The sequence below is a fragment of the Battus philenor genome, unplaced genomic scaffold (assembly GCF_028537555.1).
Source record: "Battus philenor isolate CCGP_79_NKW_IND1 unplaced genomic scaffold, ilBatPhil1.0.hap1 SCAF_15, whole genome shotgun sequence".
Classification (NCBI taxonomy): Eukaryota; Metazoa; Arthropoda; class Insecta; order Lepidoptera; family Papilionidae; genus Battus; species Battus philenor.
In genome coordinates, this window is record NW_027181677.1 from 3,896,957 (window position 1) to 3,923,592 (window position 26,636).

The 26,636-nt window shown below is 33.0% G+C and overlaps 1 protein-coding gene across 1 annotated transcript in view; it reads right to left on the minus strand.

The window, feature by feature from the left end:
* Positions 1–26,281, minus strand: part of beta4GalNAcTA (beta1,4-N-acetylgalactosaminyltransferase A) — a 145,840-nt gene extending 119,559 nt beyond the window's left edge. The window contains exon 1 of the mRNA XM_068761481.1: positions 26,052–26,281. The gene's annotated coding sequence lies outside the window, so the exon portion shown is untranslated. The remainder of the gene's footprint in view (positions 1–26,051) is intronic.
* Positions 26,282–26,636: the final 355 nt, after the last annotated feature.

The window sequence follows — 26,636 nt, forward strand, 5'->3', positions numbered from 1 at the left end:
GATTTTTATTAACCCTTTCCCTACCGCAGTCCGTTCCGCCGAAATGACGCTACTGAACCGGGCATGTGCGCCGAAGTATGCACATTGCATAGAGGTAAGCTGACCTTCGAATTTTCTTCTTTCTTCTTTCATTTCTTAATTCTTAGTAATTTATTTGGCTGTGATAAATCTTAAAACAAGGATCTACACGTAAGCCCACATTGCAAGGTGGATGCGAGCTTACTCCGGCGCAGGTAACGAAAGGGTTAATAATGGCGTATAAATTATAAGTTACTGAACATGTATTGCGAAGCAACCGTTAGGATATCTTATTCTGTTTTTCCTATTGGACAATTGTCTACAACAACAACACACATATTTTGACTCAATCAAACGTTTTGTAATCACAATTTGCAAAATTTAAATAAAAGAAAATAAAATATTTATGAAACAAAAGTTAAAATAGTATAAAGTAAACACCAGGCAGAATAGTTTTTCTCTTTACTATCAAACTAAAGACTAGAAAAACTCAATTTGACAACTACAACCAATCTAAGACAGAGACTTTTTTTCAGACTAACTGAATCATAAATTGAATTTTCAATGAAGGTGCCGCAAGTTAATGGGAGACCTCGAACCGTTCCTCTAAATGAATCTCAAATAACGATGTCGGCAAGGGCAATGAAAACGGGCCGGTAAATTAAAATCCGACAAAATATAAGCGTTGCTTCAACTGGCTTCAAAATACACAGACAACACAATCGTTTGTATGATTTTTTTTTCTTTTTCGGGCCTCCCTTACCCCTATCTTATTTTTGGGATAGTGTCTTTATTTTAAAAGGTTTGTCATATAATACTTTTATTTCCGCGCGCTTGTTTCATTCATCTTATGTTCTTTCGTACTTTTCCTTTCTACATTTCTTCTACCTTTCCATTTTGTTCCATCCTTTCATTCTTCACCTCGTTCCTCAATTTTACATTTATTTATCTTTTATTATTTATTTTCTTACACATTTTGTTCTATATACATTTCTGTTTATTTAACATTATTTGTTATTTTACTGTTTATATTTATTTTTACATTTCAACTTTTGTTTCCATTTATTACTTTTGCCGCGATCATTTATATGATTAAAAACGTCAAGTTGATGAAAAAAATTTATTTATAATTATGGCAACTAATCACAATTTGCCATTGACGAAATCCGGAGCGCTGGTAGTTATTATTCAGTTGACGTCATCATCTACTGCTTTGGAGATCTTTACCTAGTAAATATTTAATATAAATTAATCTTAAGGTTTCAAACTAATGATTAACTCACCAATTATGAAAATTGGTTATGTCATGTAAGTCATGCAGAGCCCATATTGCAAATTTATTGTTTAGTTATTTTATTTCGTGTATAATCTTATTCTCATTACTAAAAATGTTTGCATCAATAATTTTAAATTTCAATAAATCTAATAGGAAAACGAATATTTGACCTATTTGTTCTCTAAAACTTTTTATTCTCATTTCTAATATAAACTCTATATGCTTTGGTTTAAAAACACGCACAGAATACGCAATATTCAATAAAATATAACAACCGTCTTTGAATACGTAATTTTGTTTAATAATCGATTTATGACTTCGTTAATAGTCACACTAAGGGTCACAAAAAAAAGGATATTGATATTTTTTTTTTTTCAAATCCTATATATTAAGCTTTATATTTTCATTATCTAGGAATTCCTCTTACGCTATATCAAATAAATAAGCAAACATGAAAGCAAAACTGAATTTTCTCTTTCATATTATCTAATCAGAATATATAAAAGAAAATGTGTAGCAAAGAAAAAAATATGAAATTCTAATATGATAAAAATATGAAATCAGCTAAAAATGGCAGAGAGGTAGGCGGTGTCTAATATTACATTGCTTCAATTTCCGCTGAAATTGAAATCTCCTTTGTAATTTAAGGACCAATTTATTTCAAGAAACGTTTTAATTAATTTTTTGTAGTGTTTTAATGAGAGACAATTAAATAAATAATAGTTAATTATATTTTCTCATTAGGAATAAGGAGATCCGTAGACGAGAGGGACCGTAGAAGAGGAACCGACATTGACCTGCGGATTGGTAAGTTCAAGTTGCAGCGGACAGGTCATTTGGCGCGCGGAACAGATATCCGCTGGGGCCTCAAGGTTCTGGAGTGGAGACCGCTGACACGCAAGCTCAGCATAGGACGTTCACTTACAAGGTGGACCTATGTCCAGGTGGTCGGAGAGTGCTGGTTGCAGGCCTCTTTCATCTGACCTATTGGAAATCTAAAGGAGACACCACCACATGTTATTAGGCTGAAATGATGATAATGATAATGATGAAATTATATTTTCGCAAATAGTTTAAATTTCAAAAATGTGTAGAAACAAATTTGAAAAAGGAATATTAGATTACTCGCAGAGAATACTTGGCAATCCCATAAACCTCCTGATAAAATCAAAGTTAATTTTCCGCGTCATCGATCTTTCGTAATATTCGTTATCAAATTTCGTACACTTCCAAGATTTTAGTGTACTTATTATATTTTTATTGTAATGCTTTCATCTTAAGCCCTTCTCGCATTTTTTGAAGTGAAATGTCAAACATTTCGTGCTTCATCACGGAGTAGATCTCTTAATTTATTCTTTGATTTGTGTATAAAAAAGTTGTATTTATACTACCTTTTCTCTGTATAAGAGATTTCATTGTGACTAAAAATACTTTCCTCTTTATAAGAAACAGTACAGTTAAAACGTATTTAATTTGTACGCCTACCACATCTCTATAATACGAAAATTGCATACAAATTTACATGAAAATATACACCAAAATGCGAAAATTCGTATTTTTTTCCCTTGCGTAATTGTATCTTCATTTATGCTGCGGTGGTTAAAATCGAATACTACGTAATAATTGTCGTTACGTGTTCTCTATCAGTTACTATGTTGTATATTTAACTTGAGTTTAAACTTCTCGTTATGTATGTAGTACATTTGATAGTATTATTTAATTATTTCGTTATTTAAGCATAAAGTCGCTGACGGCTGTAATACAGTTTATAACTATTACAGATGCAAACAGCGTTCTAGAATTACATGTCGTAATTTTAAATAAATAAACATAAATAATAAAAAAAATTAATGATGGAAATAAAAAAATATACAAGTTACTATCATTCTCTTAAAAGAAAGTATGTGCGTATTAAATCCTTTATTCTTTGACTCAGTCAGTTGAACCCACTGCATATGTATGCGCAACGTGTATTGTAAAGGTGAAAGGTCCCCCAGTCCCGTTTTGTTACAGAATTGCCACGAATTTCACTTTCAAAATAGGATGGAGGATGAGTATAAACGGCTGTTTTATTCATAATGCCTTCACGTATAACAATTTCAGGTAATGAAAATCTCTCATTATGCATCTCAACACGGCTCTGTTTATTTGCGTTCCGAAATTGGAAACGTTTTGTGCTACGATATCATATCTGTACGTCTAATCTAAATAGTAAACAATTTATAACAACACAACATTATTGCTTTTATGGTAATATTGCTGGTATGGTAACTAAAAGGACATAATAAAAGTATCTTACGTGTATTTGATACGTGCATGTTACCTAGTATTCTCTAGAAACAAACATTGACTTTTGCCATGGAGAAGAGCGTACTTGGAGTAATCAAAGGCTAAAAAATCAAATGCCTAGACATAATATGTATTACCAAAGTTCACTCTTATCACCTACGCTTAGTTAAAGGTGGACTAGACACTTATATAAATGAAATAGATAGTTTCAATTGACAAAAGTAAATCTGGGAAATAGTAACAAGGCGGGATAGACAAGGCCAAAGAGAGATGCATGGCATACGTCGGCGGAAGCCTGTAGCCAAAGACAGGTCCAAATCAAAGAAAAAAATGCTAATTAATACCGACGGTAAGGAAACACTAATCATCAGTTAAAATGTACAATTTTAAAATCTGAAAGTTAACGGCTTCACATTACACCCTTGTTTTGTATTGCCTTTACCCCAAATAGGACCCTTCCATTCCAACTGTCTCAATAACAAAATTAGACACTTTTTAGAATTTTGGAACATAAACATCTCTATCTTATAAACGAATCATCATGACGTCATCTCTAGACTTAAAGCCCGCATTAAACATAACAATATATTCAAACTACCGAGACATAAAACCAACTGGAGCCGGAACTCTTTACTTGCAAGATCCATTTCCACCTTCAATAATAAACTAAAACACACAGCACGACATTGCCAATGAAAAAAAGAAACTTTAAAGGCTGGTTGGCGATCGCTGTGTGGTATCATGGTACGCAGACGACGCTGTTGCCCATCCTCTGAAAACTTGTTTGTGAGCAGTGACAATTGTATATAATTACTAAACAAAGTGTGAATTATTTAAAAATGCATCCCGGGAATAGATATTAAGATCGCAAGTCTCTTTTTCTCAACCGCTAGATTACTATTGCTCAACTTGTTCTTGCCCTAATTGATTTTAATAATAATTTTAATTATTTTTTTTATTAATTAAATTAATTTTTATTCTTGATTAAATTTTTATAATAGTAATTAAGTTTCCAATGGTAATATATATAGGTTGATAGACTCGTACGAATGTTGCGAATGTCTGTAATAGATATAAATGCTAGTTAATAGGGACATATAATTATTGTTAAAAGAAAACACGTGTTCATTTTGTTGACATGCCTTCATCGTCATGAATTAATTCGTACGATATCAACTGCTGGACATAGACCTCACAGAATTCCTAAAGGACCGGTAAGTGATCTTGAAGTCATCTGTACACCATATGATTACCAGTGAGACCGATTGGAACCGAAAAAGGCGTTATGAATAAAAAGAAGCCGTAATGTAAATATAACAGCGTTTATCGAAAAAACGTAAACTCTATTCGTGACAATTATTTATAACCGAATTTGAATTGTGAACAATACCGTCGCAATACTTCAAAGTGGTGGACGTAATCCACGTAACAAGAGCTACCCGTAGCCCCTCCGGATCAGATACGTGCCGAGACGAAGCAATTTTCTCCCCGGCGTATGTCCGTCTAAACTTTCTAAATATTTCAAACGAGATAATATAGATCTCGCCTTGAACATTAATTTTCTGTCTCTGTGGACTATACCTTATCTTCAATTTAAGATAAGGCGCGAGCTACGCAGATCGTCTATAAATATAAAACCGGGCTTTAATACAAATTTTGTTTTATAACAGATACGGAGCCTCATGTCACAGAGCAGTGAATCGATTTTTCATGATTTTTTTAAGCAAAGATTTGTTAAATTTAATATTTACATAAATCAAATTTAGAATTTCGTTTATAAAATCCATCCGCCATTTTCCTTCAACGGATATAAAATTTTTGTTAAAAAAAATCGAGGTATAGTCATAATAGTCAAACTTTAGTTCTATTTTTCTTTTTTTACAAGTTATTTCGGTTTAAAAACTAAATATTTTGTTTGAACACATAACGAACGCGCTTATAGTTTTTTTTTTTTTTTAAATTTTGTTTATGTTTCCAAATTGATTTATTACGGTATTGTCGTCAATAAAAACAACTATATCAGACCTTATGATTATTTCGATTAACTTATAGTGATCGTGAATTAAGACAAGTGTATACGTATCAATAATGTTTCTGTGTATTGGATACAATTGATATATTTGTTCGACACGGTCTAGCTGAATATTAGAAACAATATAAAAGCCGAATGATCTATTCACAAAGCGTACGTCCTGCACGTGGTGTTAATAATTTGTTGACTGGCAAGGCACGTGCGAAAACTGGAATATTGACCGACATATACTGAACCCCGGTATACAAGCAATATACGGAAACATTTTCATTCGTAATTTATTTTTGTAATAAAAATGTATTAAGTTAATAAAAGCTGGGTTTTAGTAAAAAGTATTTATATTCTCTTAAAAATATAAAATTATGATAAACACTGACAAGTAATAAGATACGTAAGAATTGCTTAGAAAAACTTCCGTTATGACGTATCCTATATAGTTAAAATATAAACAGCATTGAAATATAGTGATTTCTATCAACATCGTCTTTATCATTCCAGTCACAACATACTGCTGAGGACAGCCCTTTCCCATAGAATTTCAAAAGCCGGTTGGAATCGGTCTAAATCCAGCGTCTGTTCACTTTATGGTACCGTGTTTCCCAATACAAAATCTTATCGCTTTTTAGTGCAAAGAAAATAAAATACATTTGACAGGTTGGCTATTTTAATTATATAAAAACGTATTCTGTTAACATAGAATACAGTGATTTTTGAGAAGATACCATTCAAGAAGAACCCTAGGCTATGTCGATTATTTTAATCTCTACGAATGTTATCATTCCTGATTCGAAAAATAACAATACTTGCAAAGTACTATCAGTACTTCCGAGGACAGCATATAAAAGAACTAGTATCTCTTATAACCAGTAATATCATTAAGACAATATTTTTAACGTTTCTTTCAATTATTACGAAACATTCGGGTATAAAGAATATAAGTATAAATATGTTTTAATGTTAAAAATCAAAAACGGAGAGTAAAAATACAAAAATTTACTCCATCAGAAATTCTTATGTAATTATTATAAAAAAGTATTAATTTTTGCAAATTGTTTTCTACTGTAACAAACTGGAAGAATCTTAGCGCCGTTCCCGCTCACGTTTTTCGTAATAAGCTTTTAAAAATAATCTACGAAAAAGTTTCGGATAAATCTAACCGCGTGAATTTAAAAAGGTAGGAAATATTTTCGGAAAAAATTTTCTTTTACAGGTGTTGTATTTCTGGGAAATTGAAATGTACATATTTTAATCTAGTTTAGCAAAGTTAGAAAAAAACTATATTTCGGGTGTTTTATATCACCGAAAATAATGAAAAAAAAAGTATTACATTCTGTTGTTGAAACAAAACCGGGGTCCGATTTGTCTTTTAAAAAATTTCTTTTCTGTACATTTTCAAACAAAATAAGAAAGTTAAGGTATTGGCAACATTTGAGGGAAAAGCATTGCTGGAGGAATGGTATCGTTAAAAATAGAAGATGTTGATGTTGTCACATAACGATCTGCCGAAAAGAAGTACAATAACTCAAAATCTATTACACGGATAGCAAATTCTAGTAACGACGCTTCGATGGTCGATGGATCAATGATTCAACTTGAATTGAAAAAAGATATTTTAAATTTTAAATTTTGTGCGTTAAGTAAAAACACAATTGTGTCAGCCGCGGACCCAAATGCTGTATAAACAACTATTCCTGTCAAAAGACATAATAAATTTTGTTGATCACACAATTTTCGCATCATTACGCAATCCATTGATGTGGGTAGATAACTGACAATTACAAAACGAACAAGTGTAATAACGTATATCTTATCAAAATTTATCTAAATCTAATATAAATGATCATACAGATGTGTTAATAGATAACATTTTTTTTATTACGGAAAAAGAAACATATTGAAATGGATGTGGTTTTATTACCATTAGTATGCTTTTAGCTGTACAAAATTTACTGGTGAATATAGGCTGTAAGCAATCTGCATCTAGCATCTTCCGAAGATCTTAAAGATCGTCTGTCTAACTTGTAACGCTCTCTTAAAGTAGGTCTGCTTTCCTATAGTAGTAGAAGTAGATTAATGACATAAGTTTATCATCATAGTCATTTCAGCCAAGCACCTCCACCGCTGTAGATTTCCAATAGGACTGGCTGAAAGCGACTTACATTTAGCGTCTTCCGACTACCTTAACACGGTCATCTGTATACCTGGTGTTCAAACATAGTCATTCATGCCATCTTACATGTCAGCCGATAGACGCCTACTGCAAGGTATAGGCCTTCGCCGAAGATCGCCATAATGACAGGTCTTGTACGTTCATATTAGGATAAACAAGCAATTATTAAGGTATTTTATTTTTATAGAAGGAATACAAACACGTTACAACATAAAAAAATTGTGTAGTAATCTCTGTTGAAAACCATAGCTAAAGAATTATTTTTCATTTATTTAAATCAGAATATGACAAAATAACAAAACCAACTTTTAGCTGCAATAATTATTCTATATTATTTTTATAAAAAAAAAATTTGCATCTCCAGTGCTAAAATTTTTTGTGAGCGTACATACTAGGTAAGTAATAATCTGGAAATAAATAAATAATGTTCATTGTAATAACTATAAGCTTATTATAATATAAATTCATTTCCATCTGCAAGAAAGGGATAGCAAGAAGTAAAATCAATAACAGGTAATCTAGTTTCTGTTGTAAGTAAGGTGGCTGTATCCCATATAATTCGATTTACCTTTGCCTCGAATAAACTTAGCAAGTTTATTTGAAGGTTACCAAGCCAAGATAAGTACACGCGATTTCTTATCCAGTTCTTTATTCCATACGACATGTTGAGTTTGTATTTTATTATCATTTTCAATTACTTACCGTACATTTGGGTATAAGAAAATAAAATAACATTTTTATTGCATTGTAAAGCAAATTTTTTCTCTACCTTATTGGTAAGTTCACAGTCGCAAATGAACCATGAATTTCTGTTCAAGATCGACACAGCCTAGCAGTTTGACAAGTTGAAGTGACATCGGGCTGGCAACATAACGCAAGTAATATGACGGCTTGAGCCTTAAGGTTCTGGAACAGAGACCAGCAAGAGTAATGTAAAACGTCCATCATAAGCGTGGACAAACGACCTTGTGAAGGTGGTCAGTAAGAATTTTTTTAGCATCGATTTGGATTAAATATGTATCCTAATGATTTACATTGGTATAAAATCGCGCAATAAAAACTAAATTTACATACAGTGTTAAATGTATCTAAATAAAACACAACATATTTAAACTAGATAAATACTTACTTAAATATTTAATGGAATCAGGCGTTACTTCGCGGAAGTCCATCCTAAGTAAGAAAAGGACCAATATTTAGCCACTTCCGCACATGCAGCAGTAGTCTTGCAATGAAATGCACCGCCCGCTAGCCCGCTGATAAATGCGCTTGCGGCAAACAATGCGAAACACAACTACCACCGTTAATTCACTCAACACGTGTTTCACGGGGCATCCTCAGGAGATGTTACACCGACCAGTGCTAAACACTGAGTGAGTAGTGATCGAACCATCGATCCAAGATCGTGTTAAGATTTTTTGTCTGAATTAAAAATCGAATTATAGCAGGCGGGTAATATGACCGATGGTGATTACCAATCAAAAACGATTAATTTGTAGAGGAAGGCATATAACACCTTCATCATCCGGTTGGAAGCTTTCTGTATCCAGTGTTTTTTTGACGGCCTTAATCCGGTGTAATTCGGTGTCAGCCATGTAGATGAACTTCCCACGCTGCGGTAGTCGGTCTGGGGCCACTCCAGAACCTAAAGGACCCAGCAGCTATCTAGTCTATCTCTATTGCTACTTCAACTTGGCAGTTTCTTGGATTATGTGAGTTTTTTACGTTACCCTACGGGTCTCTGCCCTTCTGATTCGGTTTCTTAAAGCAGCATACCTTTCTCCGTAGTCAGTTAGGTGACTGTGAACTTGTTAATTCGACCCCGAGCGAGAGCGCGTTTATAAGTCATCACCGGTAACACAAATTGTTCGAAGACGTACGTCTTAAGGCACTCTTAAGCAGAACATGTTATATAGTTATGTTATGACCTACCATAAAGGTAAACGCCCCACTTGTTTAGTATGTACTTATCACAAAAATGTAATGAAAAACGCCGCATTCACAAGTACTGATAACCACGCCATATCACTTGTAAATAAATCCGTTGGAGTGGCGCTGAACAAGCACCCGATTGATTGAGAAAGTAAACACTTCAGATACCCTTCATTCGACTTCAACCATTTAGGGTCATAAAAACCAAACATTTTATTGAACTGTGTCCGCTAAACGTTGCTAACAATATATATGATGATAAGATATAGGTATATGAGCTTTAAAAAGGGTTAATAACAATGTCAAATAATAGGTCATTTGTAAACCAAAAGCTATAAATCTTTTACACCTATTTATGGTATAATATGATCACTCTGAAATATGACACATTAATATATATTTAATTGAAATGTTAGGCCAATATCTTTCGGCGGTACAATTTACAGAGACAGAATATACTAATTAATTTTAATGTGTAGTAATGCAATTTATTTCGTAATTATTACGCTATTTATTATATCTGATACCTTAGTCTCGATTAGTCGATGTTATACTGCATTGGTTCTTAGCGACTTTTTTGCTGAAAATTTGACTCATATCGCAATCACCTTATATTCGCCTTATTTGACTCCATGCAACTTTTTGCTATTCAGTAACTTTAAAAGACCAATGCGGCAACGCCCTTTTCACACTATTGAGGAGTTAAAAACCGAAGGTCTTGAAGACTATTCCGTCTATTTCGAGAAATGTAAAAAGCGTTGGCAAAAGTGCGTTTTATCGAATGGGGATTAATTTGAAGGTCATGAATTTATTTGGAAGAATAAATAAGGAATTTTAATTTTATAAACAATTTCACCTTACTCTTCGATCAACAGCATTATAATACAATAATTTAATTCTTCTATTTGAATGCGACAACGAAGTACTATATGCTATGACATATATTGACAATATTTAATATTAATGCGTAGCTATCTGTTGCAAAAATGTTTTGTCTTAAATGTATCTACTCGTTATTTATTTCAGAAACCATTGATTTTAAATAAAGCTATGTGTTTACAATCTTTAAAGCTTTTACACCTATAATTAATCACCCTGTATTGAGTATACAATTCTACTTTCTTTACTTTCAGTTAATTGAATTTATTACGTAGCCGGCCTTAAAAATCTGATAAGCGAGTTATATATATGTAAAAAATAACGTATTTCGATTTCAAGGGCACCTTATTTAGTGAAATTGTTGAACCATTTAGGCGAAGTCCCAAGGTGAACTATGTATGACAAGGTACTATAAATTACGTATCAACTAGTAAAATTCTTAATACAAAGCCATAATGAACGATAAATGTCTGTTAGATTTTAAACGTACAGTATGTAATTATATTATTTAAAGAATCACACAAAAGCGCCATGTACTAGGCAAGCAGGTTTACCTCTATTACTAATCTATCTAATTTGTAGAAGGTGTTCGTTCTTTCTTACGTGTTATTCAGTCGCAGTAATGTTTTCTCCTAGAGGTCTCTGTCAATCTGAGGTACGACCCTCTCGGATATCTTCGAATGGGATTGGTAATCGCACTTCTAGTGAATCAAGAAGTGGTTCCTTTTACCCCAATCAATCCATGTAACTTACGCCTAAAAAACCTATAATCCTTAGGGCCTTTGATCCGGTAAAACAACATAACCCAAGCCGTAGTTAAGGAAGCCCTCGAAAAAGTTTTTATAAAGAGGTTTAGGCTCTGTGCTAAGCCACTTAAAAACACGTATCAATGTCAACAAACAGCGTTCATTCATCGTCCGCATTTCCACCGTGTAAGACACCGGGATGTAATTAAACCTCACCGATTTTCTTTTGAACCGATTGGAAGTGGCCTACAATCAGCGTCTTCCAATGACCTTCACCAGATCGGCTGTTCATCTTTTGGATTCAGAATGTTGAGGCTCCAACAGTCATCCGTTCTTCGCGCTATATAGCCTGCCCACTTTATCTTCCCAATCCGTTAAACTATATCTTTTAGTATCATTCGTTTACGGATCTACTCATTCCAGATGCCATCTCGAAGAAAATCCGGACCATAACCTTGCAAATTGCCAATGTAGCCCGAAATAAGATACCACGATTCAGTACTGAAAGTAATCAACAGTTCGCAGCTTTCAAAATCCATGACAATAATCCCAACGTATATTTATGATTCTTCCAAGTTATCTCAAAGCAGTTACTGATAAAAATTATTCACGTCTTGAAACTTAATAAACTTTATCGCTACATTAATATGAATACGCCTCAAATATTCTAGAGCGTATAGTTGTTTTTTTTTTAATATAGGAATTTTCTATAATCTATAATTAATATTTGCAGGGAAATCCAATCTAGGCAAAGATGCCTGACGTCCTTTATTTTAGCATCCAAACATTAAAATGTAAATATTACTCCGATCTATTTTGTGTGGATCCGGGGCGAATATAAACAAGATGCCATGAATGATTTATTTAGTTATATGACATCACTTTGTGGGTAGAGCGTATCATTATCGCCAGTTGAATGACCTGTTTTTCACGTTGATTTATGATATGATATAAAATTCTATATAATAAACAAAGATTGAACATTAATGACCGAAGAGTCATAAAGGTAGCGTTAATTCTGACTCCCCTGTGCCGTCAATGCCTACCTCGACGGGATATACAGTTGTGTATAAAACTTTATGTCTGTATCAAAACAGCCCCCTGTCGTTTATGGCACTGTTTGCCCAATGACGCTTATGTTAATGCGGTAATCAGTCTGCGGTAAATAGGCAAGAAAGTTTTCGATGGGTAACAGATTTCGTCAAGTCTCTTGAATAGTCTATGAAATATGTACATATATCTAAAATAAATAAACGTTATACGTACATAAAACACATATACATTGTCTTCGTTTATTTTTATTTATTAAAAGATTTACCTACTCAATCGAGCGGTACGTCAAACGATAGCGCGACATAATCGGCTACTAGCGCCATCTCTCCGCGCCGTCCAAAGCAACAACGTTGCGAAATAAACTTTATTAATATCAATAGTAAAAATCAACGTCTGAAGATTCCTTCTTATCAATTACATCGGTCTAAATAGAATTAAAACACGTGATCTGTAAGACTTCTTATTAAATTGTTGTCCTGTGCTCGCACAGAAATCTTGACTAATTATTTACAGTTCATTGTGTCTGTTTTGTTTCATTACAGAAGGCATACAAACAATATTGATTAAATAATTAAAATTAACTTAATTATTGTGCAGTCAATTCCAAGAAGAATAACATTCCAAGGATAATACCGACTGTAGCTTATTTTAAAATTAAAAAATACCGTATACTAGGTACCAATGCTAAGAAAATTGCGACTATCTGGAGAAGTTAATCCTCAAGAGCAAGAAACCCGAGTGCAACGTCTTAATTATATTTTAATCCGAGACATCGTGAGCGCAAGACCATCGTTATTTCAAAAGCTGAAATTTTCTCAGCTCATGCTCTAAAGCCAAACCGATGCGATTCTATAACTTATTTAACTTAACTATTACTGTCTTTTACATTGAGGCAAGTTTTGCTAGACAAACGTAAATTTTAATAAAACGTTATAGTTATATTTTACTTATGTTACTTAGACAACCATTGGAAGATATTTCAGTAGCCAGACAGTTTTGACACTCCTTACTACAACAAGACGTTTCATACCTATCACTCGCCAAAGCCATCAAGTGTCAAACACCCTACCATCGCTTCTATTTATGTCAGGAGCGAGTGGTTAGAAATTTTCAGGTTTTATAATAATAATGACGATTTTTTTTTTGATATTTGACATCACCGTTTTTTTATTTTATTATAAATTCTCTAACAATGTTTATCTTAAATCTAAGACACAGCAAACATTACAAAATAATTAGATAATCGGCATGTAAATGTTTTCATCCTTAACAATATCACGTCAGCTGATAGAAATCCACTGTATGGCATCAGTCTCCACCATAGATGGCTTCTTCTTGCATCACTGTATCGCATCTCTGTGTATTATAAACTATGAAATATTATAGCACAAAATTTATTATAAACATAAATTTAATAATCTGTTGACACAAAATCAATTACAAAGCAAAAAAATGGGCATGAACTTTTCCGCTACTATTACGTTCCGATATTTTCCTTTTAATTTTAATAATGAATTACTGAAGAAACAGAGTAAGTAAGAGTACATTGTTCGTATGTGCTATTCTGGCTAGATAGGTATCTATTTAAGTGGGTCCGAGTTCGAGATGCTTTCAATAACGTACATGGAACGTGAAATCCTACTACAAACACCTCATTCAGCGGGTCAGGATAATCGACACCATTGTTCAAGATCACAGTACAAAGAGACTATTAACATACGTAATACATAGCATTGTGGAGATAGATAATAAGTGGTTAGGTACATAGTGTGCACGTGAACCGGCAAGCGTAGCGTAGTATTTCCACTCACAAGGTTGACCGAAGACGGTCTAGGACAAGCAGTGGACAGTATATGGCTGAAATAATAATGATAATACATGGAATTTATTTATTTAAAAGTACCAAACCACTTTCATTTGTATTTCACCATATAGAAGAAGTAATACGGTTTAGGACAATATACCTTGACCGCGTCTACAAAAAAAAGTTATAAATAAGTCATTAAGCTCCCATGCTGACACAGTAAAGCGACATAAACAGAACATCTGTCTCCGTACAAGCTGTCGGGAACAGACAACGCGTAAATGTTTTATTAGCCAACAAGACTGGTCGTGTTCAACAAAGCCGAAAGTACCGAAGGTCGCGGTCAGTGTTTTGTAAGTAAAATATAACTAAAGTGTCGTACCCGGCATTTGATTTGGCACTATGGAAATATTAATCTTTTATTTACACTATCGGTGAACATCATCATCATATCAGCCGATAGACACCCACCCACACACATAGGTCTCTCCCAAAGATTTAATGGAATCAGGCGTTACCTTGCGGAAGTCAATCCTAAGTAAGAAAAGGACCAATATTTAGCCACTTCCACACATGCAGTCGTAGTCGTGCAACAAAGTGCACCGCCCGCCAGCCCGCTGATAAATGCGCATGCGGCAAACAATGCGAATTACACAACTACCAACGCTAAATCACTCAACACATGTTTCACCCCTCCACGTGGCATCTTCAGGAGTTATGTTACACCGATTAGTGCCAAACACAGAGTCTCCCAAAAATGGCAACGATAACCGCATCACATCTTGCGCTACCCTCATCCAAGTCGCACCTACTGGCTCGTAGTAACCATTCGAGAACCTTCCAGTCCGACGACCGTCTGTTAACAACTTTATATAATTTAATTTAACCCTTTGCACTCGATAGGTGAGTCTCACTCACCACGCGATTTAATGCCACAACTCGAGAGGTGACTGTCACTCACCGCTTCATACGCTGCGATTACTTGATACGCGGCAATAGTTGTTTACGTTTAGTTCCTTCGACGCTCTCTTTGTATAATCTTATGAAGTGTAAAATGATATCCCTTCAAATGACGATAAAACTTTCTTATCTGAAATTAGTATGCAGCCACGAACCGGACTGCATTTTTGGTCTCAGTTCGAACCTGACAGCCGTGGCAAAGAGTCTAAAAAATGTTAAAGTTTTTGATCCCCATTACCATGAATCGTGATAACGAAGTACACCTGGCAAAAGACATCAAATAACATACTATTGTGATACTTGTCCCGAACAGCCGGGCATGCATCTTGGCAATTGTTACATAAAATATCACACAAATTACAAAGAATAATGTTAAACAAATTACCCTTTTAAACATGTAGAGATACATTAGGTATTAAAATATAAAAGTTTTGTATGTTATTTTGCGTGTGTAATCATTTTATGTTAGCGGTACTAAAGTCACGAAAAGCGCTAAAAAACATCTCGAGTTGCTGGTAGGTCCGCGCGGAAACGGCCTCGAGTGCAAAGGGTTAATACTCTTCATTGTACATGTAATATCAGAAAGGAAAACAAAGCTTTAATAATAAAAAAGTACTATAGACAGTCTTATCACTTAACCCATGACTTTTATTTACACTTTAAATATATATATATATATATATATATATATATATATATATATATATTTGGCAGATAAATAAACTACAAAGCAGGGAAAATAGGAAAAAGTATATAAATGTAACATTTTTATACTTATTTAATTTAAAAAACTTTATGTTGCAGATATAAAACACTGCATTAATTTAAGTGTAATACTCATTTTACGTTTAAGTGGTATGTTGCAGGTTTTCATCATTATGCATTTAAAGGTTAAGGCAATTTCTTACAAACAACCATAGTATGAAAACAGAAGTATGGGGTAGTCGACGTATAAGAAAAACATATACACATGTCTGGTTTTTATACAAAATGAATAAATATGAAACAACATCACAATGAATTCTTTTACTTCAGAAACATCTCACAAACACGTTATCTACGCATATATACCACGTCATAAATAACATTGAAACAGACTTATTTTACAAGCGATCCGTCACACTTCTTGTCATGTATTTGTTCGAGCAAAAAATAAAATAATTCTAAAGTTTTCATGACTTACGTCAAGCTGCAGTAAAAAAAGATGTCATGTAAGTTACAATGATAATTTATTTTAAGCACAAAAGAATTATTTTTTATAGATATTGGAAATAACTTATAATAAGACGTTATTCACAATTAGCTTATTAGATCATCGAAAACGGTATCCACACGAATACTACGACATCACTCAGGAGCTGCTTTATCGATATAAACTTATGTAATTAAAAAAATCACTAGTTGTAGATTTCGCGATGAAATGTTTACTTCTTTAGGAATCGTATTTAAATCAAATTCACCAACTCGTGCGTGTATTACACGCATGTAAAAATGTAGTATTGACACGTCAAATTATAACATAACACTCTTTTATGTTTATATTCTCTCTACTATATCTTCAAAAGTGGTGAAAGGATTAAAATGATAAATGTGTTAATTTAAAGTTAAAAGAACTGGCTTTAATAAAAAAAAAAAACATTAAATACTTTTGTAAAACTTGAAACAAAAACATATTTTGTCTATTTTAATGGGTGAGTCGAATCGGCTGCACTCAAGTGTATGTTGCCGTGCTCAGCACGATCCACGGTGACGATCTTTGATTTACTTGTAAAAGAAACCTAATCATAAATTAATTTTATTTGAGATCTGCGTAACATTAATACACCGTCCGCCAAACGCATCTTAAAATAGGCTATGTAATAAGTACGGTAATATTTTGAAAATAATCCAACCTCTCGTCGTATATCACTTCACTAATACTATCATTAAACGTCGCAATGATAAGAGCCGTGTATGATTGGATCATAAAGTTTTACGTTCAACTCCAAACCTGTACACAGCTTATCCCTAAATCTCTAACGAGTATCATAGCCGTTACTGTCGGGTATTTCGACAAAAAATGTATTTAAAAAAAAAATCACCTTCGACTATGTCATATTTTTGAACGGTCAAATACATTGCTCCTTTATGTATCAATGTTAACTTAATATAGCTGTGCTACTGATTTCAATGTTAGATTTTAAAGGTATCTTATTTGTAGCTTTGTATCATTTTAGCAGTAGGATTAGCATAGCTGGTCATAGAAAATTCCAACTCATACATTTTCAGTAGGACCGATTGGCTTGCATCCAGCGTTTACATACGACCTTAATAAGGTCATCCGTCTACCTTGACAAATGTTTAGGCTCCAGCGGTCACCTGTTCTGCCTCTTGCGTGGCCTACCTTCCGTGGGTCTCTATTGCTACCTCAACTTGCCAATCAGGTGGGCTGTTTCAATATACTTAACTTTATACATATACCTTTTTAAAAAACGTGTGTTAAATCCAGCTCGAAGATGACGCCATCAGCACGGAGCAGGGCTTTCCATAAAGTGTCATCTGTCCATAAAAAAAGCCTTTCATGTCGTAGGTATTGGTTAAGGCACTATACCACTAGCTTCAGAGACTGAGCGGACAAGAAATAGACGATATCTCTAACCATCATGAAAACAAAGGTTTCAGGGAGTTCTGAACTAAGTTACCGGAGTCTTATACCAATATCGCAGACGACGGCCATCGAGGGGGTTTCATTGGGCATACAATCCCCTAACGCTGTACTTCCATTTAAAAGCAGAGTTACTTGCATATCTTGAGGATTTCTCCCCGAAACAATAAAAAAGAGTCTAGTCTGAGCGCAGTCAGTGCTCCAACACCAAATGAAACTATACATCGACGGGCAAACATTTATCAACAGAAAATGGCGTTTTTTAATGTTGGTTTGTCCTCTAACAACCAAAGTATAATATAACTTGGTAGTTAATATCAATAACTAAGTAGTTACAAGAGATTATATTATATCTAAAATATACAAAGTAGAAAAGCGAACACGTCGCGAAAAATAGTAACCTTATCGCAAGTTATCGTTCAAAGTAAACAGGGACACTGACCAAACACCGTTATAGACAGCTAATACAATATACTCGTCTACCCTCAACGCAAAGCAAATAATTGCTCTGTAAATAACTACTTCACTTTCGGGTGTTTACTTTTTAAAATGGAATGTTATACAACGAGTATTATATTGAATATTTACAATGTCTGGTTTTTGTATAATTGGCGAGAAGAGTTTAATTCAGCATGTTAAAAAGAGAGAGAAATTGAAATAGGTTCACCTTTGTAGAGCGTTATCTTTGTCTATTTTAAATATCAAAGTACCGGAGCACTAGACAAAGACAACGCTCTACAAAACACAAGTCAGCCATTGCTGTATATTTTACTCTTTTGTCCAATCAAGTCATCATCGTCATCATTTCAGACGAAAGACGTCCGCAGCTAGATATTAGCATCTCCTATAGCTTCATAATAAGGTGTTATTCTAGCTCTAGTCTAGCTTCATAATAAGGTCGGAAGCGGCTTGCATCCAGCTTCTACTGATGAGCTTAACAAGGTCAATCACAAGGTCATCTTTTCACCAATTAAATACAGTATCCAGGGTGTATATACTGATATGATGATACGGCTCACACTTATCTGCTGGATTTAAAGTTGTAATATTAGGTCAAATAAGTATAGATCAACTTAGCGAAGTCAACAAAGCAATTGAAAGTAGTTGGATGTGGGTAGAAAATGGGTAAAAGAAAGAATTAAAAAGACCATAAATAATTAAGAGTTCAACAAAGTACCAGACGTGTCAAAACAAGATGATAAGGTCGATATATTTTAGAACAGACGACTTAATCTCTCTTGCCCTGTCGATTATTTGCCTGTTACGGTTCGTATTCTCATTCAGAGTAGTTGGAACAACATTGACAACATAACAAAGCTAATAGAACAAATTGATCATCACTTACGGTGATTACTTGTATACCTCTTAAAATGAGTACTAAAAGAGCCCAATTCGTTACAAACTAGAATCAAATTGAACTGCCCTATAACGCTTACGTGAGTTTCAAACGCGCCGTTTCGTTTTGAAATTACTTTCACGTTGTCTTTAACTGTAGCAATTGATTCACATGCTTTATTATCCCATAAATCATTCGCACTATGATAGGAGCTTTTAACCAATTTTTGTTTAAGACAATTCTTCAATTTATTACATGATTATTTAAAGATATTGCAGAAAAATATACGAATATTGTAATACCGCGCACAGTTGCCCCCAAGTTACTAACTTAATGAAGCCTAGAGAACGGTATAACAAGATTAGTGTTAACGTTATGCACGTCGCTATATTTCTTAAACTCATTATTCTTATAAACTTCAGCATATAGTATTAATAAATAATGATTACATATTTTACATTGTAAAAGTATATAAAGAAAGAGTCAATTTTATTACAATCATCGCAGTTAGATCATCGCGTGGATTATTTGTTTAACACACAAGAGACCTTCGTATCAAAAAAAAACTTATTTACCATTTAGTGTCAGCCCACAAACGCCTAAGCAAGACAGACTTTCCCGTAATCGCCACGCTTGGCAGGTGGGTTGGCGACCTCGGTGTGGTATTATAGTACGCAGAGAACGCTGCTACCCATTCTGTCTTCTGAGCAGTAGGATTCTCAAATCATTAAAACAATATGTTAATCATATAAGATAGTGTCCCGGGAATCGAACCCGCGACCTACAATCGCAAGTCTCAATCCTTACCGCTAGGCTACCATCGCTCCTTAACCACGTACATAGCACTATCAGCAAATAACATTAACATTTTCCAAACAGATAATCCTGTCGGTAAATGTAATATGCGATAAGAGCTTCACAGCTGACCCTTACAATAGCGCTGCGCAAATCCGCTTTACATATTTGTTTTATGCATCAAACTAGCTGAAGACGTAATGAACGTATTCTTATTGTTATAATATCATGAATCAATCAAATAGACAGTGAAAAACACAGTCCTTACCGTCGAAGACAGTTCATCTCTTTTGAGATCAGATGATAGATATTGTCTGAAGTCCGTGATTTCAAGGCATAATAAATCTTGAACGGAAACTAAATGTCTATTAATGATATAAACAGCTATTTATACGCTTTGTAGATGTATATTATCTGTCAGTATATTACAAATCAAAATAATGGAAATATTACTTAAGTCTAAGACTTAGCATATTGATTTTGCATATATGAAGAGCCAGAAGTATGAAGTAACACAAAACAGAAACAAAAATTCAAATTTATTAGGTCCTAAAGTTGACATTTATCCTTTATAGTGCTGTATAAAATGTATGACTTGTTTTTGTAAACATAAACATCCATTTTCAATAACATTTATTTTATAAACACCAACAAAACTAAAACTAATAACAAGGATTCTTTTTATGCCTTATAAATGTACCGAAAAATAAAAATATGTCTGATAAATACTGCGGCATTAAGATTGTGAAGCGCTACGTAGAACTTCCACTAAAAGTGTGGTCAAACGACTTTTCAGAGTCCTTTTTCAACTATTTCTATTGTAAATATATGGGGGAAGGTTATGTTCATATTTTTATCAACGGCTATGGTTTGTTGTATCTTAAATACCGACACGAAACCATTTTCGCTCGTTTTACATAACTTAATTTATTACTAGCATTGTTAGTTTTATTATTCAATATTGGGAGTTTTGCTTTTGGTATTACAAAATTCTATGTTCAAAGAAGACTCAATATACCTCATAAATTAATTTCTATAGAACTAAGCTTGCTTAAGTAAATAGGATAAGTACAAACTCAGTTGATTACTCGAGTGAACAACACGAATTAACTGCATAATCGTATCTCGCTTACACAAACATTCAGTTTAAGCCACCGAAAACGGTAATCGGATAAAGCTCTTTGATTTACTTGTTCGAAATTATGCTAAGACTTCTTATTAAATCCTTTTCAAAGCTTTGAAAATTGTATATTTCATTAAAATTTTGTGTTACCAGTGATGGCTTACGGCAGAGCAACGTTATCTGTCACTTCGAACTTAATAGTCGCTCAACAAGCCATGCTGTGCTCCGGATCGAAAGAGAACATATGAGATCTAGTCAGAAATAAGGAGATCAGTAAATAGACGAAAGTAACCAACCTAGCGCAACCGCTGAGACCTTTAGGTTTTGGAATTGAGACCACGCTCCGTAAATCGCAGACCTGGTAAAGATTGTCGGAAGAAGGGCCGTCCTATCGATCCTATTGTAAATGTATTGGGAGACTTTAGATAAAATAAATGCTGAAATCATCAAAATTCATAAGAAAAATTTTTAAAGTTCCTTTTCAAACTACTATTTCAACTTACCAATTACAGTTTGTAAACTAAGTCACAAGCCGATAATACATACAGTTGTGTACTTTGTTCGCTGCTTCTCCAAAATAAGGATCGGTTCAGTACACGCAATTTTATCAAGGCTTATTTAAAGATGAGTCTAGCTTATAATTACTGTACCGTATTCTAAATTTATATCATTACACGTTGTGACCACGACGATATGTTCGTCGGCGTGGAATTTACCATTAAAACACATTTATCTCGATTTTTTTCGTTTAAATTTTTTTCAAAAATAAAAGTGGCCTAAGTTACTTCTTACTACATCATCTACCTACCAGTATAAGTCCCGTCAAAATGGATCCAGTCATTTTAGAGATCAGCCGGAAGAAATAGACAGTCCAACAGACAGACAGACATATACAATTATATGTACCGTATATATTCATAAGCATGTAGTAAAAAGAGGTTAATATTAGAAACAGACACTCCAATTTTATTTAGTAAAGATAATCTCTGTTTTATGTTTTTTTTTATGGGAACAGCTATGATATTTTAAACATTTCAGAACAACTACGATTGTGATTCGGATTTCGTAATTGTCTTGCAGCTTTGAATTTACCAAAAAATAACCATGTCTATTATAAAGATATAATTTTTCTTTCAATTCCAATACATGTAAACAATAGTATCTTATTATTAAAATAATTACTAATTTTGTGCCACCCGTAAACGTTTTCGTTAGATCCGAAATGTACAGAAACATAAAACTGAATGAGAAACGCTGAAAATAACATTTTAAATACTTGTAACTGTCGGCTCGTAATTAGGCTTTGTGAAATTAGATACAGTCTACGTAACTAACCTTTTTAAATACGCTTATTTAAAAGGCATCATTTTCACGTTAAATCATATATATGCTTTAAGCGGAAGAGGCGGACAAACTAAAGATCTTGGTAGTCTCTCAATCTAATGTAAAGATCCTAGCCGAAACTCCCGGAGGACCGCTCCAGCTTAATTACTATAAAAATGTCCAAGCCAAGAGCGTTGCCACCTCGGCAAGATCACAACAAAAAAAAAGAAACAAAAAAATGTCAATCTTTTCCTAAAGGCATGTATAAGGAATGGTCGTCGTCATTGTTCTATATTTGAATGTCTATTGAAGTTTAGGTTAGCAATACAAAACGTAACGAGACAAAATTGTAGCCAGCCTTTTTGTATTAATATTGACGTCAGTCTTGTATTAGATAAAATCAAAAATGTGTATAATTTTGAACTGGTGATTAAGAGGCTTTTATTTAGACTTCGAGCAACATTGGCAAGTTCACAATTGCTCAATGAGTCGTGGAGAGAGGTATGCTCGAGATAGTGTATCAGGAATGAATAGATAATTAAAGGGACGGAAGTAATTAAATAGACATAGCCCAGCGTAAGCTTTCTCACCGGTTCCATTGGAAATCTCGGCATCCAGTGACGTCTAGTAGAGGGTTCCTGCGTTTGTTTGGTTTTTTTTAAAACACTTTCCCCCGTCTTGTGTTTGGGACAGTAATATGTACCTTCCTATTTTCACCTTTATGCTGTCTTCCTTCACTATTTCTCTCCCTTCCCTACCCTTCACATTTTAATTCTCACAGCATTCACCCATTACATTTACGCATCGTCTTTCATTCCTCGCCACCTTTCTTGCTACACGATTTTGTTACGCTCAATTACATCACCCTGCAAAAAATTGTGACAGCTCTCCTCCTCCTCCAAACGTCTTACGTTTGAAGTGATGATGATAACGATGATTATATAGACAGCGCCTTCCCTGTGCGCCGTACTATTAAAAACATATGAAGGGTAGAATCATACTTTTATGAAAAGCACTTTCAATGCATCAATAAACGAGTGTGTATATGAATGCAAAATATATAAAAATATTCCTTAATATTTTTTAAATTTACTCGATAAGAGCCACTTAGAATGAAAACCAAACCAATTATTTTTTTTTCAATTCCACGCTAATCCAATGCAAAGTTTCAAGGAGGTTTGGCCGACATTAATAATTCCTTGTTTTATAATTTGCCTCTTTCAAAGTTGAAAGGCTTTTTGATTGTTACGAAATCAATACGGCTTGTTATGTTATAGTAATATTTTACGGTTAAATTATATAGAGCCTAGAGTTTCAAAAAAGAAATAAATGAATTGACTTTTTTGTTTTTATTCCTATTTAATGTAATTCTTCTTATCAGCCGATAGACGCCCACTACATGGCAAAGGCCTCCCAAAAGATTGTCATGATGACCGATCCCGAGCTGCCTACATCCAGCGACGTGCTGCGACACTATGTCGTCGATCGTCTTAACGAGGACTTACCCACTCTGCAATGTACATATCAAGTAATTACTTAAAAAAAGCCAAGTGTTACTATAATAATGAAGTACTTGTATTACTACATTTTTTTATAATATAATTATATGGTTTTGTGTGTAAAATGCTGTTCATAAAAATAAAGGTTAGGTTACACCGTTTGGCCATAAAGTAATAATTAGTTATTTGATAATTAATGCATAGAAACTAGCGGAAAGTAGATTGTTTGTTCATAACATCTAAAGCCAATCCAAATTAAGACATTTTAGTCCCAATAAGTAAATATTTTTCAATATTTATACATTATGTTTGAAATATAATACAAAAACAAGCAAGTTAAATTAACAGCAAAGTTATTTTATTTTAATCCTATTAATTTATCTGTGTTTTATATCAACAAGTCTTAAAAATAATCTTCCTAGAAGAATTACTATGAAAATAAAAAAAAATGTGATCCATCTTGATAAAATATGCTTTGATTTATTTCTTTAATAATAATCATAATCATTATATTAGTTGATAGATGCCCACTGCAAAACTAGGCCTTCCCAAAGATAGCCAATAATAAATACATTCCATATATTTAAGGAATATTAATCATATATATCCTTTCATTAATTTATAAGAATACACTAGCTTTTGCAGAGGTTTTGTTGAGAAATTTTTAAAAAAGCTCTTGTAGATCTTCTACTACAGATTTGGAAATTCAGAATTGATGAATTTTACGTATCATACATGTAAAGTTATACTGTATTAAACCAGTGCATTTTATAACTATCTACAAAATCCTCTGATCATAATGTAATTACATGTGTTAATATTTAGGTGTACCTATTTATCCTTATTCAAACAAATTATAAATAAAAATAATAATCATGAAAAGTATTAGATTTAGTTTTATAACAAATCTTTCACAATAGAGATTTCATTTAGTTGACCATCTCGCAAATAATGTTTAGTTAGAGTGACTATATCATACCTAGATAACAATACTATGGGGAGAATGTAGAAATCAAAGTAAGCACATTGTCTAAATAAAAATCATCAGTTAAATAAATGTGTATTCATTTCATATTAAAAAAACAAAATTTAATAAATAAAAATGCTTTTAAATACAAGTGATTGCTTTTTATCATATCTTTCAAAAACAAACAAATAAATACTGTAGGTAACTAAACATGCAAAAATGGTAAAAAGCCCCAGAAACATTTTATATTTAAAACCATTCATTTTTTTAATCCAAATAAAATTATGAAATTGCTACTTCTTTCTTGATGTTCATAAATGGATTCAGACTGTAAGAAATAAATACATGTTAAATTTCAATTATAATAAATAACCAAATTATTATTATAAAAAAGTAATGAGAAGTTAATGAAAGTGTTTTACTTAATCAATGTTTCTGAAACAAATTACATACAGTGTTTAACTATAGGTTTGATAAAAGGAATAAATGTACATTTGATAACAATTAATGTATCGTACATTAAATCTAAAAATCAATTATTTTAGAAATAATAAGCAAAGTAATAACAATATCAGTAATAAAAATCATTTTCAAAATTTGTGTTACTGTATATTAACATTAGTTATTGTTTACTATTTGTTCCAGCAGACTTTATACTGCCAGAAGTTATTGGTTTGTCATATACCAATAGAGTTGGAGTAGGAGTGGTTGGGCATATTACACACTTTATACAGAGTGATTGGCAATAGGTATAAAAGATTCTGGATGACAAATTAGCTAAACATTGTACAACCTTTTAAAGCTTTTACACCTGTAACCAGTCATCTTTGTATACAAAGAGAAATTAATCTACATATTTAATTTTAAATAAGTAATATATTAAAGTAACAAAGAGTAAAATTAGTTAATAGATTGTGATAGTATTTTGTATTAAAATAAAAAACTCGTTTTGTAATTTATTGAAACTAATCATCAACAATTTTGAATATATGTATATAATCAAAATGTACGTTCTTGTAAATAATAAGGGGGCGCAAGCCGGTGTTTTTAAAGAATATTAAAAGTTATTTAAGATTATGAAAATAAACACATCTGGACCAGAGGCCGGTTCTAAAATTAGAACGACGCAGACTCCATGCAGAGTTTTATGTTTATTAAGTTTTTGCTGATGGGATGATATAGCAAAACATAAATTGCATACTGACCTTTTAAGTCCGCTTTTAAATTCCAAACTATCTGTTAATAGTAAATCTGATTGTACATATAAAGTTACATTACAAAAATGCACACTAATAACACGCACAGTATATTCACTGTCAAGGATTTACGTATTTATTTTAATCACTTCCACAAAATATATTTGTGTGTATTATTGATACTAAGTATTGACGTCTTATATATCGAAAGTTATTCATTCAGTGTTGTTTAACTAACAGCAGAGACCTGCGAATTTCAACTGTCATAAGAAAAGTAAAGTGCAGTGCTGCCAGAATAAAATATCAAATATGACCTTTGACACAATATATTTTACACGTAATGCATCGGTTATTAATTTTAATAACGACTTACTTTACCGACAGATTACTATGTATGTAATTTAAAATTATTACGAAAATATTTAAACATAGGACATTAATCATAGATGATATCGTTAAATTACATTGAAAGTGTCTTTAAGCAACAGAGCTAATAACAAAAAATGCGTTATTTATCTTAATAGTTATTTAAAGTACAGTACATTTTTACATGACGGGTAAATTTTAACGTAAACAGTTCGTATATACGGTGCG